At 36.9% G+C, this 20,550-nt stretch overlaps 1 non-coding gene across 1 annotated transcript; it reads left to right on the top strand.

The window, feature by feature from the left end:
* Nucleotides 1-2,322: 2,322 nt before the first annotated feature.
* LOC131645420 (small nucleolar RNA R71) lies at nucleotides 2,323-2,429 on the top strand. The gene has a single exon (XR_009297043.1). It is a non-coding gene; the product is annotated as a small nucleolar RNA R71 (small nucleolar RNA).
* Nucleotides 2,430-20,550: the final 18,121 nt, after the last annotated feature.

The raw sequence follows: 20,550 nt of genomic DNA, 5'->3' as shown, positions 1-20,550 counted from the left end.
AATCCGAATGGCATTCGTCGGTAGGCAAAGGTTCCAAATGGGCAGGTAAAAGTTGTTTTCTCTTGGTCATCAGGATGGATTGGGAAGAAACAGGAATAACCGTCCAAGTAACAGAAATGGGAATGTCTAGCTAGGCCTTCTAACATTTGGTCAATGAATGGAAGGGGAAAATGGTCTTTTCGAGTTGCTTTATTTAATTTCCTATAGTCTATGCACATTCTCCAACCAAATTCAACTCGCTTGGTTATGGTTTCTCCTTTCACATTTTTGATCATCGTGACTCCTCCTTTCTTAGGTACTACATGAACTGGGCTAACCCATTTACTATCGGATATGGGGTATATTATTCCAGCTTCTAAAAGTTTTAAAACTTCTTTCCTAACCACTTCGCTCATGATTGGGTTAAGTCTCCTCTGGTGTTCTCTAGAAGTTTTCGAATCTTCCTCAAGCATAATTCGGTGCATACAAACGGAAGGACTTATTCCTTTGAGATCAGGTGTTAATGCTAAACATTCGTTCAAGCTTAAGTTTTGGCTTTCTTCGTACGTGTTATCGTCAGGTGTTTCAGTAATAGGGATTTCTAGGATTTATGGGTTTTCGAGTGGTTCAGTTTTTGCTTCTTTGACGCATTCGTCAGTGAAATCCATGAAACAACAGGTGTCATCTATTGCGGGAGCTTTTAAGAAGTGAGATAGAATAAATTCAATCTTTTCTTCTCCTATTTCGAAAGTTAGTTTCCCACGTTTAACATCTATGATTGCACCAGGGGTTGCTAAGAATGGTCTTCCTAGTATGATCGGGATATTAGAATCTTCTTGAATATCCATGATGATAAAATCAGTTAGGTTGTAGAATTGACCTACACGCACAGGGATATTTTCTAACATTCCTACAGGATACTTAATTGAGCGGTCGGCTTATTGAAGAGACATCCTTGTAGATTTAAGCTCACCTAAATTTAGTTTTTTACAAGTTGAAAGAGGCATCAAACTAACACTAGCTCCTAAATCGCATAAGGCTTTATCTATATTAGTTTTTCCTATTACGCAAGGTACAGAGAAACTACCAGGATCTTTTAGTTTGGGAGGCATGTTATTTTGAATGATGGCACTACATTCTGCAGTAAGCATTACTGTTTCGTTATCCTCAAGTTTCTTTTTATTCGAAAGAATTTCTTTTAGAAACTTAGCATAGGAAGGCATTTGGGTTATAGCTTCTGTGAAAGGTATCGTTATGTTTAATTGTTTCAGAAGTTCTAAAAACTTTTTAAATTGCGCTTCAGTTTTAGATTTAGCTAGCCTCTGAGGGTAAGGAAAAGGTGGCTTATATGGTGGTGGAGGTACGTATGGTTTCTCTTTTTTAGTCTCCACTTTGGTGTTGTTTTCACTTATCTTAACGGGTTGGTCATCAGTTGATGTCTTTTTTGTTTCCTTCGGATCTTGTTCAGACATGGGTGCGTTTTGAGTTTTGGGATCGATAGGTCCATCGTAGTTCGTTCCACTTTGTAGTGTAATCGCATTCGCATGTCCTTTAGGATTAGGTTGTGGTTGAGCAGGAAATGTGCCAGCAGGGGCAGCGGTAGGCGCTTGTTGTTGAGCTACTTGAGAAATTTGCGTTTCGAGCATTTTGTTATGCGTAACTAAAGCGTCTACTTTGTTTGCTAATTGTTTTAGTTGCTCACTATTGTGGATGTTTTGATTCAGGAAGTCTTTGTTAGTTTGTTGTTGGGAAGCTATAAAGTTTTCCATCACAATTTCTAGGTCCGACTTCCTAGGGGCGTTTGGAGTAGCTACAAGTGCTTTTTGGCATCTAGGTGGAACAGTAGGTGCTTGTCCAGGTACGCACAACGCATTGTTGTTCTTATACGAAAAGTTTGGATGATTCTTCCATCCAGGGTTGTACGTGTTTGAGTAAGGGTTTCCTTGAGCATAATTCACTTGATCAGGTGGAACACCTGTCAGTAGTTGACATTCAGCAATGACATGTCCAGTTAATCCACATATCTCGCAATTAGGAGTTACAGCAGCCGCGGTGGCTGCAGGAGTTATGGTTAAGTTCTCGATCTTTTGAGTCAAGGCGTCTACTTTGGTGTTAACGCGGTCTATACCACTGACTTCGTACATTCCTCCTTTAGTTTGGGATTTCTCTACAGCGGTTCGTTCTCCTCCCCATTGGTAATGGTTTTGTGCCATGTTCTCTATGAGGTTATAGGCTTCATCATGAGGTTTGTCCATTAGAGCTCCGCCAGCAACGACATCTATAGTCATTTTAGTGTTATATAATAGACCACCATAGAAAGTATGGATGATCAACCATAACTCAAGTCCATGATGAGGACAAAGTCTTAGCATATCTTTATATCACTCCCAGGCTTCGAAGAGTGATTCGTTGTCTTTTTGGGTAAATCTGTTGATTTGACCTCTTAGCATAGTGGTTTTACTAGGCGGGAAATATCTCGCTAAGAAAACTCTCTTCAAATCGTCCCAGGTTGTTATGGAGTTAGAGGGTAAATATTGAAGCCACACTCTAGCTCTCTCTCTCAAGGAGAAAGGAAAAAGACGTAGTCGAATTTCTTTGGGACTGACATTGTTAGCTTTGACAGTGTCGGCGTATTGCACGAACACGGATAAATGGAGATTTGGATCGTTTGCAGGACTTCCAGAGAATTGGTTCTGCTGGACAGCTTGCACCAGCGAAGGTTTTAGTTCGAAGTTTTTTGCCTCAATCGCAGGTGGTGCGATACTTGAGTGCGGTTCAGCTCATGAAGGAGAGGCATAGTCTCTAAGAGGACTAGCAACAACCATCTCTAACTTCGGGGTTTGTTGATCAGAAAGAATCAATTCTTGAGAAACTGGAACCGGTTCTACTTCGGGAAGATGATGAATTCGACGCCTTACGTTAATAAAACGTTCGATTTTGTTAATTCGTTGTATTAATTCCCCTCTTTGTAAACGAGTATTTGGCATACAATCGTTCAAAGAAAAGGAAAAGAATTTCCCTAGTCTCTACGGTGTAACAGTGAGTTACGATATCGACTTAAATAGTCCGCGGCACCGGCTACGAAAACTTGATCGCCACTTTACATGTCTATTAATTTGATGATTGCAAGTGCACAGTTGTGTCGTGTAGTTTTAAAAGATATCGAATCCACGGGGACTACGAATCGACCTACCGTTATCTAAGGTTACTATGTAAAGCTAAGGCTAAGGATACGTTGGTTGTTTCTAAAGGGAAAATTAAAATCTTAATTCTAAGAATATAATAATAAACGGATATTAGTATGTATTTCGTCTAACTTAGGTGATCCGATGATCCATTGGCTATGGTTCTCATTTAATTAAAAATCTCTATTAACTATGTCATTTAAAAGTCCTCCTCTCAAACTCTCGCTCTGTTGATTTAGACTACTACCCTAACTCATAATGTACGCTCTCGCCATACCATTAGATTTAGAAAAGCTTTTTGAAAACATCACAGTTGATAAAATGCTCATTTTATGAAGAGGTTATTTACTTAAATCTCCTAGTCTCAAACTCTCCCTCTGTTGACTCGGATCATGCTAGTATTCCCTAACTTACGCTCTCGCTGTCCCGATCCGGGTTTAAAAACACTTTTTGAAAATAAATAAATTCTAATTGGTTTTAATACGCTCTCGCTGTCTTTAAAACTAATGTTCTATGCCTACTATCCAGTTAAAGATCTCAAACTCTCGCTCTATTGATTTTAACCTTTATCAGTTCTAAAATCTCAAACTCTCACTCTATTGATTTTATAAATTTAGCATATTCAATTAGACACAAAACCAGAAACGAGTGATTTTTAACAAAACATATTTAAGCCAACTTATTTCGGATCCCTACGGTTAAATTACTCTACATACCGATATCTTAATTAAATTAGCCAGACATATTGATACGGTTAAACATGCATAAATAAATTCAGTTAATAATATTAGGCATATTAACTGGCATACAATATATCATGCAATAATAACAATTAAAGTGGTAAATAGAAACCTGAATAATCTAAATCTGAATTAAATAAAACTTGAAATCTTCGAGTACTTGAACTTCCGCCACAGGCCGGTTGGATCGTTCTCCAGAAATTATTCGGTCAAATAATAAAAACTAGGAATTAAAACTAAATCTAACGTAAGGTTAGATCTATTGAAGGTTCACAACAATTTCCGGTGTAGCAATTGTTGTGAGAAAAGAACAAGGAAATAAAAATTGCTTGAAAGTAAATTAATGGAAAGCAATGAAAGCAAGAAAATAATTCTGGTGCAAAAACTCTGACCCTAGTAATGAATTATCAGTTCCCTTTTATAGCTGAGTAGTAACGCCCATTTTCTCCCACGCTGTGCCTTTTTTCTGGATTTCACGTACCCTATTTTTGACTGAGTTGGAGACGTGCGTCTCAACTCTTGAAGTTGACTTGGCACACACTTGGAGATGTGCGTCACAAGTGGAGAAATTCTAGGGGCATAGAGACGGGCGTCTCCCTTTGGTGACGTGGCAAGAGCCCCTTGGAGACGGGCGTCTCCTTTTGACTAGTGGGAGTCTCAGCTCCCACATGGGCTGGGCTTCCACTATGTCTTTTGGGCCTTGTATATTTGCACCTCCAGATCTCTTTTGCACCTCTTTCACTTCTCTTTAATAAAAACGGATCAATTTTGCTCTGTTTCTTCTTTTTTTCACAAATATGCTCGCGCAGACACATTACCTGAGACAAAGGAAAATACCCGCATAATACCATAATAAAATAACATAATTGAATAAAAATGCTTATAATATTTATGGAAATTAAGCTAAATATATCATATAAGTATGTTATCAACTAACTATATTTTCAATATACAATTGAGCCAACTTCTCCTTCAGATAATCCATTCTTACCGGTATGAAATGTGCAGACTTTGTGAACCTCTCCTCAACAACCCAGATAGCCTCACATTTCTTAACAGTTCTCGGAAAACTTGAAACAATGTCCATTGATATGCTATCCCACTTCCATTCAGGAATAAATAGCGGTTGCATAGACCCATTCAGGAATATACAATTGAGCCAACTTCTCCTTCAGATAATCAATTTTTGACTTCTGACATGTCAAACAAGAATAAACAAACTCTACAATCTCCTTCTTCATTCCAGGCCACTAAAACAACTTTTTCAAATCATGATACATCTTGGTAGCACCAGGATGAATGCTCAATCCACTACGGTATCCTTCTTCCAGAATACTCTTTCGGAGTTCAGCAACATCAAGAACACAAACTCTATCACCAAACCTTATTATACCATTCTCGTCAATTCTGAATTCACCGCCTTTACTTTGGTTAATCAAAGTCAACTTATCGATCAACTCAACAGCAGCTTTCTGAACCTTTCTGATCTCTTCATGAATACTGCTAGTCAGCTTTAGCATAACCAATTTAACACTATTAGGAGTGCCTTCACATACCAAACTCAAACTCTAATCTGTTAAATTAAATCCAATTCTTTCATATGCAAGGACTTCCTACTCAATGCATCAGCAACCACATTGTTCTTACCAGGATGGTAATTCAAACCAAAATCATAATCTTTAAGGATATAGACACCTTTTGTGCCTCATATTAATCTCTTTCTGATCAAATAGATACTTGCGGCTCTTATGATCACTAAACACTTCGAGTCTCGAACCATACAAATAATGTCGCCATAACTTCTAAACAAAAACCACAACTGCCAACTCTAAATCATGAGTCGGATAATTCCTTTCATGTACTTTGAGTTGTCTCAACGCATAAGCGACCACTTGTTGATTCTGCATCAATACACCACCTAAACCCATCAGTGACGCATCACAATATACCACAAACGATTCTGTCGGGTTCGAAAAAATCAAGATAGGAGCACTAGTCAACCTCTTCTTCAACTCTTGGAATCCTTCTTCACATTTTGAATCCCAAATAAACGCTTGTCCCTTCCTGGTCAATTTAGTCAACAACGATGCTAACTTTGAAAATCCTTCTATAAACTTTCTGTAGTAACCTACAAGACCAAGAAAACTACGGATTTCCGACACTGATTTCAGAGCTTCCCACTGGGATACCGCTTCTATCTTTGTTGGATCAACATCAATACCATTCTTAGAAATCACGTGCCCAAGAAAGCTTACTTCATCCAACCAAAATTTACACTTTGAAAGTTTGGCGAAAAGTTTCTTCTCTTTTAACAACTCTAACTGAATTCTGAGATGTTCCGCATGCTCTTCTTCATTCTTAGAGTATATCAAAATATCATCTATAAATACCACCACGAATTTATCAAGAAAAGGATGGAAGATCCTATTCTTATACTCCATAAAAACACCGGGTGCATTAGTAACTCCAAACGGAATTACCGAATACTCGTAATGATCATACCTCGTTGTCATACCCCAAAATTTTCCCATCATATTTACTCATATTTCAGACTACCTGACTTTCAAATGCTCACAGATATACAAGAAGGAAGCATGCAGTCTCTCTCCTAAACAACAACCCATAATTAGGGTTTTGCTTCTCTCCAAGTAAAATCAATTTCTAATGCCCCAAGTGGATTCCATAGCATCTCATATTATTCAAAGCATCCTCATACCCAACTTCAATCCCTGATTCACAAGATTGCTCACTCAATGGCCCAAACGACCAATGATCGACTGGTTGACCTAAAAGTCAAACTATGGTCAAGACACAGTCAAAGTTCCTGTTTTTTTGTCATCATTCACATTTTAATGTTAGATTCATCATTTGATCAGGGGTTGATCTTGATTCATCAAGAAATGCTCCAAAATCATCAAAAACTTAAGTTTCTAAATTAGGGTTTTTAAGGAGAAAGTCAACCCAACTTTTACCAGCCATAAATTTCACATGGAACATCAAAAATTTCCCATTCAAAGCTTATTTTGAAGTAAATTGAATTCTCTACAACTTTGTCTCTCTAAAGCCAAGACCAAAAATGCTTCATTTGGGAGATATGAGCCAAAACATTACAGGTCCTTCTAGAAGATCACAAAAAAGTCACATTTTTGCAAAGAAGTGTATATGAACATGGAAACTTTAATGAAGATGAAACCAAAAGGAGTGTTTAAAGGACTCTTCAAGCTTTCTAAAAAGTCCAAGAACACTCAAAAATATGGAAAATTGAGAAGGTTACAACATGTGCAAGTTGAGCAATTTTCAAGAGATGTACAAAGAGAAATATGGTCCAAAATGATTCTTCTTCTAAATGGGCTTGATTTCTTTTTGTTCTAACATCATCTTAAGCCCATCCACGACCATGGAATATATCTTTTATATTTTTATTATTTTTATTTATTATTTTAGATTTTATTCATTAAAATCATAATTTAATTAAATAAAATTATAAAGATAATAGAAGATTTGATTTGGCCTCAGAATTGATTCAATTAATTGTCAAATATATCACATTAATCAAGGAAATTCGTGGCTTTTGGTTTAGGAAAGATTGAGTGCAAAAATAGAAGGATTTCATGCATATTCTCTAAAAATTCCAGCTCACTCAATAAGCAAGTATCCAAGCCCATAATATAACCTAATTTAATCCTCTATATATAGAGAATGTATTAGGGTGAATGGAGGACGAAAATAGGATTCTTGAGACTAGGGTTTCCAAGTTCAAAGTTACACACAAAATTTACAATTTTTAAATCTTCATTGGCAGACCTCCTCAGAGCCTCCTAACCATCCAATCTTGTTCTGGAGGTAAGCAAAGGTAGGAAACATCCCTTGAACAGCCCCCATGCTCATCATATAGCTGCATATACCTTCATACCTCTCAAGACATTAATCATTATCGCTTTTAAGTTTATGGCCTGTTTCGGTTAAAACTAACGTCGCTAACATGTTCATATGGTGTTTTAGAATCAATTTGATTATTCATTCGCAGCTTTTGGTGTCCAGAACGAGGATCACCATTGTTAGGGCACAAGCTTCCTTCATCGTCGAGTCTCCGTGTACAGGCGTCCTCAAGCTAAATCGAGGCCACCATCATGATCGCAAGAGGCTATTAGGTGGATCTGGACGTTTAGTTTTATTGTTGACACGTTGTTTCTTAATTTTTGATGATGTGCAGGTTAGCTACGGTGTTTTTTGTGGCGACATGGAAGCAAATTCATAGCAAAGCGAAGCCTGGTTTGAGCGCGAGGAAAGAGATGATGGCGTGGCATCTGATCGGTTCCTGATTCGCCAGTCAACAAGGCTGACTTCCCTCTCTATTCTTATTGGCCAGTCAATGTGGATATGGGGTCCATGCGCGCTACCCAATTAGTTTGTCTATTTCCTTTTATTAATTTTCATTTATTTATTGGCAGATAATGTTAATGGCACAGGCGGTAACACGAAGGGGCCAATGACTATAGGAGCGAGGGTTCGATCCTTGGTGCCTGTAGTTTATTTCAATTATTTTGCTTAAATCTGTTTGCTAAAAGATCCGATGCCCTCAACCACACGCACGCCATGATGCATCCTCACATCTCCACCATCCAATCCCCAACGAATGCCAACCCAAGTGATCAAAGGGTGGAGTCCACTATACACCCTCAAGGACACCACTCCACTGGATCCGAAGCTAAGTGTCTTTTAATCTTTTTTTAATTTATTTTTATTTTATTTGTAAACCCCTTTTATTTTATTTTCTTTTCTCTATTTTTTATTATTTTAAAAATTAGTTTTTTAAAAACATGTTATTTATTAATTAAATAAATATTTTCACCATTATTTCTTTTAATTGAAAACTCGATTTTTCTCCTAACATCAAAATTTCTTTACAATAATTGTCTTTCACGTCTAATTTTAATTAATTAATTAATAATTTTAGGGTAATAATTTAATTTTGGGTTAATTAAATATTTTTATGTTTTAAACCCTGATTTTATTTTAAGCTAGCTATTTTTCATCATGACTACTAATCACTGCTCTTCCTTAACCCTAAAAATTCCATTACTGTTAGGTATTTCCCATTAACCCTAGCCTAGGTTTTTACCTATTTCTTCTATTAACCCTGGTTAACTTTTGTACCTTTCGGGGTTTGCCTTTTGCCTTGCCTTTTATTTGTTTGCCTAAAATATTACCATTTTAATTTTTGATCTGTTACATTATAATTGTTGAAATCTTTAATGCGCTAACATTTCTCTTAGTGCCTAATTTTCAGGGTTAATCAAAATCCTTCAACCACGCGCCACATCAGATCAAAAAGCTAAGATTGATCAAGAATCGAGGAAGATCAAGGCATTCAAAGATGTTTATACTAATAATTGTTCCCTCTTATTTTCTGCCTTTATTCCCCCTTTCCCGCAGGTGTTTATTGTAATAGCGTAGAACTTTTAATTTCTGCCTTTAATTTCTGCAATTTTAAACTGCGTGGTTAGAAATCTTAGGGAGTGCAAGCCTTGAACTGACATAGAATCACTAATTATAAGATAAAATAACTAAACTGAATTCACGTGATTGGGTCACCCACACACCTTTAGGGTAATCCCTCTTGTTGCCTGTTGCCTTATATTGTTGCCTTGTTGCCTCCAATTATACTAAAAATAGTCAAGCCCCTCGATTCCGAGGATACCTAAAGCAAGGTTGCCTAAAGAGATTGAAAATCATCTAGTCCCTCGAAGTTGCCTCGGTAAATTATGATTGTTCCAATTGCTAAGGTATCCTCGCATGACGCCTAAAGTTAATGACTATTATATCCTTCCCTTAGACTACCTACCCTCTTTATGGCAGGGACAGTCTTGTGGCGAACGATAAACCTCGATGACCCTTAACATCCAATTGAAAGACTTCCTGCCCTCCCATGGTATGGATAGACCCTTTCGCTCGAAAGACTTAAAGAACAAAAAAGACAATCTTAGGGTAGGTGTTCTTAAATGCTTGCTCACACATTCAAACTTTCAAATTACTTTTCACACCTCCTTTTCAAATCAATTAAAAAAGGCTACGCTTATTTACAAGCTAAAGTCCTTATTCAAACTTTTTTTCCACACTTCAAACATTTTTCAAAACGATTCAAAGTGAGCTAAGCAATTAAGAGCCCGTGGATAACCATGGATGCAAACAGTGCCTTAAACCTTCCCTTTGTATAACCTACCCCCCGAACTCAAAATCTTTCAAAGGTCTTTACTGTTCTTTTAGCCTTTCCTGATTGGATAAAATAAAAGTCGGTGGCGACTCTTGCTTACCGCGACATTTCTTTAAAGTCAGTTCACCGTATTACACTCGTTCTAAATACAGTCTTCTGAATATCGTCCTCCTTCACTCGAGTTTGGTGATGCCCAGGCCTCAGATCAATCTTACTAAATACACACGCTCCAACCAGCTGATCCATCAAATCATCAATCCTCGGCAATGGATACCGATTCTTGATAGTAACTTTGTTTAATTATCGGTAATCTACACACAGTCTCATGGAGCCCTCTTTCATCTTTACCAACAATACCGGCGCACCCTATAGAGAAACACTCGGACGGATGAATTTCTTCTCAAGCAATTCTTCCAATTTTTTATTCAGTTCAGCCAACTCAAATGGTGACATACGATACAGTGCCATCGAAACCAGACTAGTTCCCGAATTCAAATCAATAGCAAACTCCACCTCTCGTTCCGGCGGTAACTCGTTCACATCCTCTAGAAAAACTTCTGGAAAGTCACTACTCACTGTCTTCTCTTTCAAGTTCATCAACGAAAACAACATAAACACTGTTCCACCGTCTTCAACTTCCTCATTCACTTGTCTAGCATTCATAACCAGATCGTCAGCATTAACAGCCTCAGGAAACAACACCGTCTTCGAAAAATAGTTGATATGGATGCGGTTGAATTCCAACCAGTTCATTCCCAAGATTATATCAAGTTGTTTCAATGGAAGACACACTAAGTCCATTCCAAATTCCCTACCAAAAATATCGACCGGACAATTCAAGCAAGCAGACGAAGTAGTTACTGAACCTGACGCAGGAGTGTCAATAACCATACTTCCATTTATGTCAGATATTTCTAAGTTCAATCTTTTAGCACAGTCCAAAGAAATAAAAGAGTAAGTTGCTCTAGTATTAATAATTGCAACTAAAGGTGTGCCATGAATGAAGCACGTACCTTTAATCAACTGATCTTCAGGAGTGGTTTCTGAACCAGTCAAAGCAAAAACCTTTCCTCCAGATTGGTTCTTCTTTGGCTTAGTACACTATGGGCTAATGTGACCTTCTTCACCATAGTTGTAGATAGTCACAATCTTCTTCTTAGAATCAGCAGCAATATGGCCCACTTTTCCACACTTGAAACATTTCTTCTGATTAAGCCTGCATTCATACTTACGGTGCCCAATTTTGCCACAGTTGTAGCACCTGACAAAAGCACTGGAGTCTCCCTCACTAGGCTTCTTCCCATCATAGCTTTACCTCTACCATATGGCTTACCTCTATCCATATGCTTCTTACCTTTTCTGTCAGCCAACTCGCGAGAGTGAGATGACTTCATCTTGATATTATCCTCTTCAAATATCCTGCTACAGTCAACCAAATCAGCAAACTATCAAATCTTTTGATACCTGATACCCTGCTTGATTTCATCACAGAGGCTATTCTCGAATTCGATGCATTTTGAGAACTCACTAGCCTCATCATTGTTGTAAGGAGTGTAATACTTTGCCAATTCTACAAACTTGGAAGCATACTCTGGAACTGTCATATTGTCTTGCTTCAGCTCCATAAACTCAATCTCCTTCCTTCCCGAAACATCCTTAGGAAAGTATTTCCTCAGAAATTCCCTCTTGAACATAACCCAAGTGATTACTATCCCATCAGTATCCAGCTCTGTCTTGGTAGAAACCCACCAGTCATCAGCTTCCTCAGATAGCATGTGAGTACCATACCTCACCTTCAAGTTTTCAGCACAGTCAATCACTCTGAAAATCCTCTCGATTTCCTTCAGCCACTTCTGAGCACCTTTAGGGTCGTTAGTGCCTTTGAACAACAGAGGGTTATTCCTTTGAAATTTTGCCAATTGTCTGTTCGCACCAATCCCAGCACCATTGGCATTTCCTCCTAGCACGCCAACAATCATCCTTAAAGCCTCACCAATTGCATCATCGTTTTTCCACCTCTTCCAGCCATTGCTCTGCTTAAATCACAAACAATTTAGTCAGAACAAAAGTCTCGACAAGTTAACTCGTACTAGTCGCATACACAAGGAAGACTGACACAAGACTCTGGTCACAACGACCGACTATGCTCTGATACTACTATTGTAACACTCTTCTAAACCCCGCAGAAATTAATAAATATATCAGAGTAACATGAAACAAGGGTGCCACAATTCAAATTTAAAAACAAACATCATATGTCATTGTCAGGCATTCATTGAGGAAATTCATCATAATACATAATAACTCATGTTAACACAGCGGAAAATCAGTCATACGGATAAGTTTAACATCTTTGAAAACTATATCCCTCAAAACTCAAAATAAAACAAATAGAGTCATAAAAATATAAACTCAAAACTCGCGTCCCCCAGTGTTAGAATATCAGAGCATGACACCTGACGCTAAACTAAACGCACTGACTCATGAGCTAATCCTCACCAAGTCAAAAAGCCGTTATCCTCATGTCATACCCTAAAATTTTCCCACACATTTTGAGATAATTTATTTCAAGATCTTCTCAAGCTCACAAGCTTATTAGTGGCTCAAGACTACACATGAATTGGGTACACTTGTTTTTCTCCCAAACAAGGACCTCTGAGTTAGGGTTTTATTTCTCATCAAAGATATGCAACTTCTAAGATATCAAGTGGACTTCATGGCTTCCTATATGCTTCAAAAAATCCCCATACCAAGTTTCAAGCTTTGGTTCACAAGATTGCTCTGTCAAAAGCTCAATTGATCAACAGTTGACTAGTGTGACCTAAGAGTCAACTATGGTCAAATCACAGTCAAAACTCCTGAGTTTTGGTCAACATCAATATTTTAAGGTTAGGCTCATCATTTGATCAAGGGTTGATCATGATTCATCAAGAAAAGCTCCAAAGTTGATAAAACTCAAAAGTTTCTAATTTAGGATTTTGAACCCTAAAGTTAACCAAACTTTGACTAGCCATAAGTCTCCCACACTGTATCAAGAATTCCCCAACAAAATCTCATTCTCAAGGAAATTGAATCCTCTACAACTTTGATGTTGTGCCCAAGACCAAGAAATGAACCATTTGAGAGATATGAGCCAAAACATTACAGGTCCTTCTAGAAGCTCGCAAAAAGCTATTTTTTGTCAGGAGCCATATCTTCAAGATAAAATCTCCAATTACAAAAAGGTTCCAAAGTGTCTTGTATAGGACATCTTGGGCTTTCCAAAAAGTCCAAGAACACTTCCATACCTTAAACATTAAGGGAAATATGCTTTGTCAAAATTGGTTAGTTTTTGGTAAAACGCATGAAGCAAATAAGGGTAAAAATGGATTTTTTTTGAAAAAAGGCCCAATCTTTTGTGATCCAATCTTATTCCTCAAGTCATCTAGAATATCCAAGTCAAAACCCACGACCATTTTGTTTTTTATTTGATTTTCATTGAATTTTTTTATTCATTAAAAATACAATTTAAGTCAAATATTGAAAAAATATGAAAGGATTTGATTAGGCCTTGATTTCCAATCATATTCAATCTCTTAAAAGTTATATTTTTCATCAAAGTTTCATGCAAAGCAAGACTGCTAAAATGAGATTGAAATTGGACAAAATTAGAAAGATTCAAAAATCAAATTTCTCCAAATTGCAATCTTTGGATTTTTTATGATTCAACTCAAGTTTTCTTCCCTAATTCAATTTTATATATACACACAACTATTCCAGAAGCAAGGGATGAGAATTTGGCAGCCAAGAGCTAGGTTTTACATGCTACAAAATCTCAAGAAAGCTAAGGCACACAAGGTCATGAATTGCAGCAGCCTTCAGCCCAAGCCAATCATCCAATCTTGTTCCTGAGGTACAATGGAGTAATTCTGGATCTAAAAGCATAGGTATAACACGTCGTATGACCCCATGCATGAACTCATCTCTTGCATTTTTTTCTGTTAATCAAATTTTAATTCTTAGCACGTTTTGATTGAAACTAACAATATTGACGAGTTCCTGAGATCCCTTAGAGCAGGTATGGATCCTCGTTGGGAGTATATCATGGCCAAATCACATGATGCCATGGCTAGGGCTCAATGAATGGAGCTCTACGTTCTCCTTCTTCCCAGCCGTTTCAGGATGAGAGGAAGCCACTATTGAACTCGTAGGGTACCATTTACTTCATCTGGGCTGTTATTTTGTTTGTCCAATATTATGTTGCAGGTTTCGGTTCGTTGCCATGGCTGCTTAGGAATCCGTGGGAAATCCGCAGGTAAAGTCGCAGTGATTTTCTTAAGAAAATCTGCAGGTGCGGAGGAAGAAGATGATCACGTGGAGGCCTTGAACATTTGACTCCACGCGTGCTGTTCCAATTAGCTGGTCAGAATTCCAGACTCTCTCCCCGCATGTGATTGGCCAGTCATAGTCAGCCCACTCTCTCTCTGTTTCTCATTGGCTCTCGCCTAGGTTTGTGGTCCCCATGTTTGACTTGTCCCATTAACTTCTATTTTTATATTTATTCTTTTTTATTGTTACCTTAACAGAAGAAACATTTGGCTTGCTTGGTACGCATGGGGTCCAAAGGCTTAAGCGCAAAGGCAGAGGTTCGATCCCTGCCTCTTGCGTTATTTTGTTGGATTATTTCTTTGCTAAACCCTGTAGGTGGATCCAACACGCACGCGTTCGTCAGGGCCTACAATGCACCCTCATTTTCCACCATTGGATCTCCTCTAATCCAGATCAAAGAGCCCAGAAGATGGCGTTCCACTGTACACCTTCAGGACATACATACATCAGATCCAGCGCCCCCCATGTTCTTCTTTCTTGTCTTTTTCAGTTTTTTTATGTTTATTGTTTTTTTTCTCTTTTAACAATTAACAACCATTAACTTTAATTAGGATTAGAATTATTAGGATTAGTTAATTTTTAAATAATTAGGATTAACTAATAATTAATTAAATTAGGATTAATACTAGGATTAATTTTAAAACTATTAATTATTAGGTCTTATTTAATCAATTAACCTTTTTTTGTAATTTTAATTAATTTAGCCAATTAGGTTTGTTTATTTAAATTAATCAGGTTTAACCAATAATTAATTAAATTAGGATTAAATTTCTAGGATAGTTTTTCTTAATTAGGTTTTTGACCTTAGGTAGGTGTTGCCCATTAACCTTCGCTTAGGTTTTTTAACCCTTTAGGTTTATTTTACCCATTAGGTTTTCTCCCTTAGGCGAATGTTGTCAGTAAGTTTTTTAACCATTAGGGGTTTTAGGCTAATTAATTAAATTTTAGGTTTATTAATTTTTTTAACCACAATTTTATTTTTAGGTTAACCTTTATGATTTAGGATATATCACCACAAATACCTCCCACCCTTAATTTTCCCAATGCGTGACTTTCTCTTTTCATCTCATATTCTATGATTGGCGCATGATTTGCTTATTTAATTTTGTTATTTGATTTCTGCCATTTAAATTCTAGAAGGTGTATAGGTCGCTCATTTAATTTGTGATGTAATAGTAATTAGGGTTTATCTTTTCTGCTTTTATTTTCTGCACACTGTAACTATTTTATTTGTTTGCTACTAACTGCGTGGTTAGTAAAATATGGAGTGACAAACAATTAATTGAATCTAGTTCACCTAATGCAAGATAAATATTTGAATCCAATTCACGTGATTGTTGCACCCACACACCTTTAGGGTAACCTCTCTTCTATTGCCTTTCGACGAATAATAGTCAAGTCCCTCGAGCGTAGGGATACCTTAGCCTGCTACCTGCGATTCTAAATCATCATAGTCCCTCGGAATAAAGATCATAGTCCCTTCGAGTGGCCTACGATAAAATGATCTCGTCCCTCGATGTTGCCTCAGTTAAATGATGATAGTCCCTTTCGATTGCTAAGGTATCCTTACTTGTTTCCTTAATGACTATTCTCATCAATTCATAGGACTTCCTACCCTCCTTATGGTATGTATAGTCCTATGACTACGCGGTGACCCTCGATGACCCGATCACATCCAATGAAAGAACTACCTGCCTAACAATTGGTATGGATAGCCCTTTCAAACGAAAGACTTAAAGAACAAGAAAGACGAACTTAGGGTAGGTAGCTCTAAACTGCTTGCTCACAACAAATTTCAAATTACTTTTCACACCTCCTTTTCAAAACAATTTTAAAGGCTGCACTTTATTTACAAAGTTAAAGTCCCTTTTCAAACTGTTTTTCTAAACACACACACAAATCAAACATTTCAAACAAATCAAAGTGAGCAAAGCAATTAAGAGCCCATGGATAACCATGGATGCAAAGGGTGCTTACACCTTCCCTTTGTATAAACTACCCCGCGATCTCAATCTCTTTCAAAGGTCTTTCTCGTTCTTTTTGCCTTTCCTAATTGGATAAAAAAAATTCGGTGGCAACTCTTGCTATCTGCACATTTTAAAAAGTCAGTTCTCCCGCCGTGTTACACCTCAATCTGAAAATGACAACATGTAAGGGTGAGTCTCATCGCAATTAACAAATATTATTGCATCATTGTAATACCCTAATTTAGACCCCCCCTGAGATGTCATATCTTCAGGCTTCTCATCAGATCAAAACAGATACTCAGAACAGTCACTTGTTCATCTGGTGCTCAATCGAGGATGTTCAGAAACAAAAGAACTCAGGCAAAGGATCAATCAATAGAAGGATTAGTCTCTAATATAATCATGGGACCCAAAATCTTCATTTTTATTCACCTATGATTGATTAGACACCCAGTCATCTGAGCTCAGGTTTACCCAGGTCACCAGACTAGGGTTTTGAGCCCATCAAGGGCTATAATCAGGGATCACATTTGGGAAACCCTAAAAAGCTCCAGGATATCTATCAAAGGCTTCAATCATCTTCAAATGATCCATATAACAACATCCATTGGGCATTACACTTCAATTCAAGATCCACAATCATCAATTTCATCTGGTCGACAATTAGGGTTTTTGACCTAATTCACCTGGACAGTTGACTTTTAATCAGGACATGAAACCAAAACTCAAAACATGGTTAAATAACTTCTATTACCTCAACATAGTACATTCATATCATTCATTTGAGGAGGAGAACTTGGTTCATCACAAAAGTCCAAAATCTCACTTCATTTGAAAAAGTCAATTGTACAGGATCACCTTTGACTTTTAGGGTTTTTAGTCAAACCATGACTTTTAAGGATCAATATCATCAATATATGATTATTTAAGTCATTTGGCCAAAGAAATTCAAGAAAATTCACCAAGGATCAAAAAGTCGGGAATTAGGGCTTTTAAGGGCATTGTGGGAACTCACAATTTCACCTACACAACTCAAAAAACTTCCAACATGAAAGTTGTATATCTTACAAAATAAAACAACATCTTACAATGCAACTTTTTTCAAGAAATCAATCATTTAAGAGATTTGGAATTTGGAAGCTTTAGGTCATAAAAACTTAAAAAAATTTCTAAGTGTTTTTAACCTAGTTTTCTTCCAACTTTGAGCTCATTTTTCACAATTTTCCCAAATGATTCTGAAGAAACCCCAAACTAATGAATTTAAGTAGATGTTTAGGGCTTTCCAAATTGTACTCAACCTTCTCCAAATTCATTTTGAGCTAAGAGTTATGCTTGTTCAAAGTTGGCCTCATGAAAGAAAATTATAGGTCATGCATCATTTTGAAACGTTGCAATTTTGTGCATATGACCTCACAAATGGATGCTACACGACTCATAACACATCTGCAAACATACCATGCATTCATTTTCACCATGGCATAAGGATTGAGGAAGATTCCCAAAACAAGAACATGTGATTATGTAATGATTACATTTGGGAATTTATGGCAAATGGATGAATCATCAAAGGAATCTTCTCACCAACCAATTAGAGCTCATTTTGCATCAGAAATGTTCCCTAAGATCAGATGGAATCAATGGATAGGAAGCTAAACTCTTTTTGGCCATCATTGCATTTTGGATATTCCTTGAATTCCTTCATGGCCAAGAAACCAAAACTCCCTCATTAAGCAAGCTCACTCTCTCAATCTGTACAGAACCATTTGCCTATAAATATAAGTGCTCTCCTTCATATTAATCACACCAAAGCAACTCAATTCCTTGCTTTCTCCTTCTCTCTCTCATGCTTATGGTTTTTCAAAGTTCTTTGGCAAGAAGAATCCTTTTCTTCAAACCAGAGCTCTTCTTTGGAAAGTAAGCATTATAACATCTCAAGGGGGTTCATTTGAGGTGATCCAAGCACCTGGATCACTTCTGTAAGTGGAGGAACACCATTGTTGCTTTCATTTTGGAGCTCGTGCAGTTGGAGGTCCATAGAGCAATTCAGAAGGTGTCAAGCAAATCCAAGCATCCAAACATGTTCCTTAGGGTGTGGTGAAGCTATTCAGATGGTCGCAGCTCATCTGTAACTACAGATTCATCAACCTCCATGTTCACTTGAAGCTCAAATCGAAGGGGTCAGGTAGAACAATTCTGAGGTATTCAAGTCACAATAAGTATTCAGTTAGCATCACTGAGTCCCAAGGAAGCTTTTAGGATCGTTCATACAAGCCCAGGTGTTTTCCATCAAGCTCACGACCTCCATTTTCAGAGGTCTTTTTTCAAACTCCAACCCAATTATTCAAGTACTCTTTCTTGTATATCTCGATACCAGTTTGTTCATCATCATCATCAGAGGATTGAAAACCCTCTATCATCATTCATTTATTCATCTTATGCATCATTTAATTTTAAAATTAGGGTTTACGTGTTCTTCGTGTTCATACTGAAATTCGTTAGTTACACTTAGAATAAATTAGTTCTGAACCCATGACCATGTTCCTCGTCCAAAAACGAGCAAAATTGATGTTTACATCATACCATTTGGTTGGGAAACCAAAGAGTTAGAAATTTGAATTCTCACGAGCTCAAGGAAGAAGATGACTATGGTGGCGCGCAAATTTGAATCTCCTGGGTCTTTTTAAAATAGAATCAATTCGTTGCGTATGTTATACAAACTGAGCGCGTAGCTCAGTTAGCCAGGTTTTGAATGTTGGTCATCAAGGGCGTGGGTTCGAGCCTCCCTAGGGCCAAAACCATTTTTTATCACTTTTCTCACTTATTTTCTTCACAACTTCAACCAATTATTTCACCTATTAAACTAAACCATTTTCACTTCATTTTTCACACACTTGTTAATTTATATATATATATATATATATATATATATATATATATATATATATATATATATATATATATATATATATATTATGAATAATAAAAAAATCACAAAAATATTATTTATTTTATATATTTTTATTAGGTTAAAAATGGTATTGTTTTTAAGTGTTTTAAGTATATTTTAATACATGTTTTTATTGAAATTTCAAAACCTAATATCTCATAAATATTATTAGTGATAAAATCCTAATCATTAAGGTCTTAATTAGGTATAGATATTATCTTTACTCTAATTAAGTTGACTTTTGTCAAAATTCAAACTGTTTTCAAACTTCAAAGTAAACAGACGATCGAGGTTTTCAAACAACAGAACCTCGCATCTTCTCAACTGTTTTCACAACAGTAATCATTTCAAATCATTTTCAACTGTTTTTTTTTATAAACAGTAAATCATTTTCATGTGGGCCTCTAATAGAGTGTAAGTCCCAACACCTTTTTCTTTTCATAGTTTGTTTTCAAAAACTGTATTTAAAAAATCCTCTTTCTGTTTTCAAAACATTCTTCTGGTATTTGAAGGGCATTATTCCCGGTGAAACTCTTCAGATACCTATGTGACCTATGTCCATCTTCACTTCTTCTGTTTTCAAAACCCTTTAACTGTTTATCATAAATATTCAAACTGTTATCAATCAACTGTTAGTAAGGCTTTGTACATACATCTTCAAAGGCCTCCACTCCATCCAGGTTAGGCTATACAAGCTTTCAATTTACAGTCTTCATTTAAATTACTGTCAAATATAAACTGTTTATTATTTAGAACTACGTCTGAGTGTAAACCTTAGGACAGTTAAACTATATATATATTATAGGAATATGACCTAGGATTGAGAATGTCTTCCCGGTGAAGGCTCTTTAATAACTAGAGATCTGTAGTTCAACCCCCAAGATGAATTATTCCCGGTGAAACATCTTGGAAAAACCTTAGTATCCAAAAACTAGGACACATCCACCCAAGAGGAATTATTCCCGGTGAAACCTCTTACCCATTTGCTTAAAGCCAAAATAAGTTCAAAACTACATAGCTTTCTCTTGTGCTATAACAAGGACCCTCGATGACCCTCGATTAGCCTCCTCTTGGGCTTTGTACAAGGACCCACAGGCTTCTTAAAAGCATCTCCAGCTTCCTCTTGAGCTTGTATACAAGGACCCATCAG

This window comes from Vicia villosa, linkage group LG1 (genome assembly GCF_029867415.1).
Source record: "Vicia villosa cultivar HV-30 ecotype Madison, WI linkage group LG1, Vvil1.0, whole genome shotgun sequence".
Classification (NCBI taxonomy): Eukaryota; Viridiplantae; Streptophyta; class Magnoliopsida; order Fabales; family Fabaceae; genus Vicia; species Vicia villosa.
This window is presented reverse-complemented; position numbering and strand designations above follow the sequence as displayed.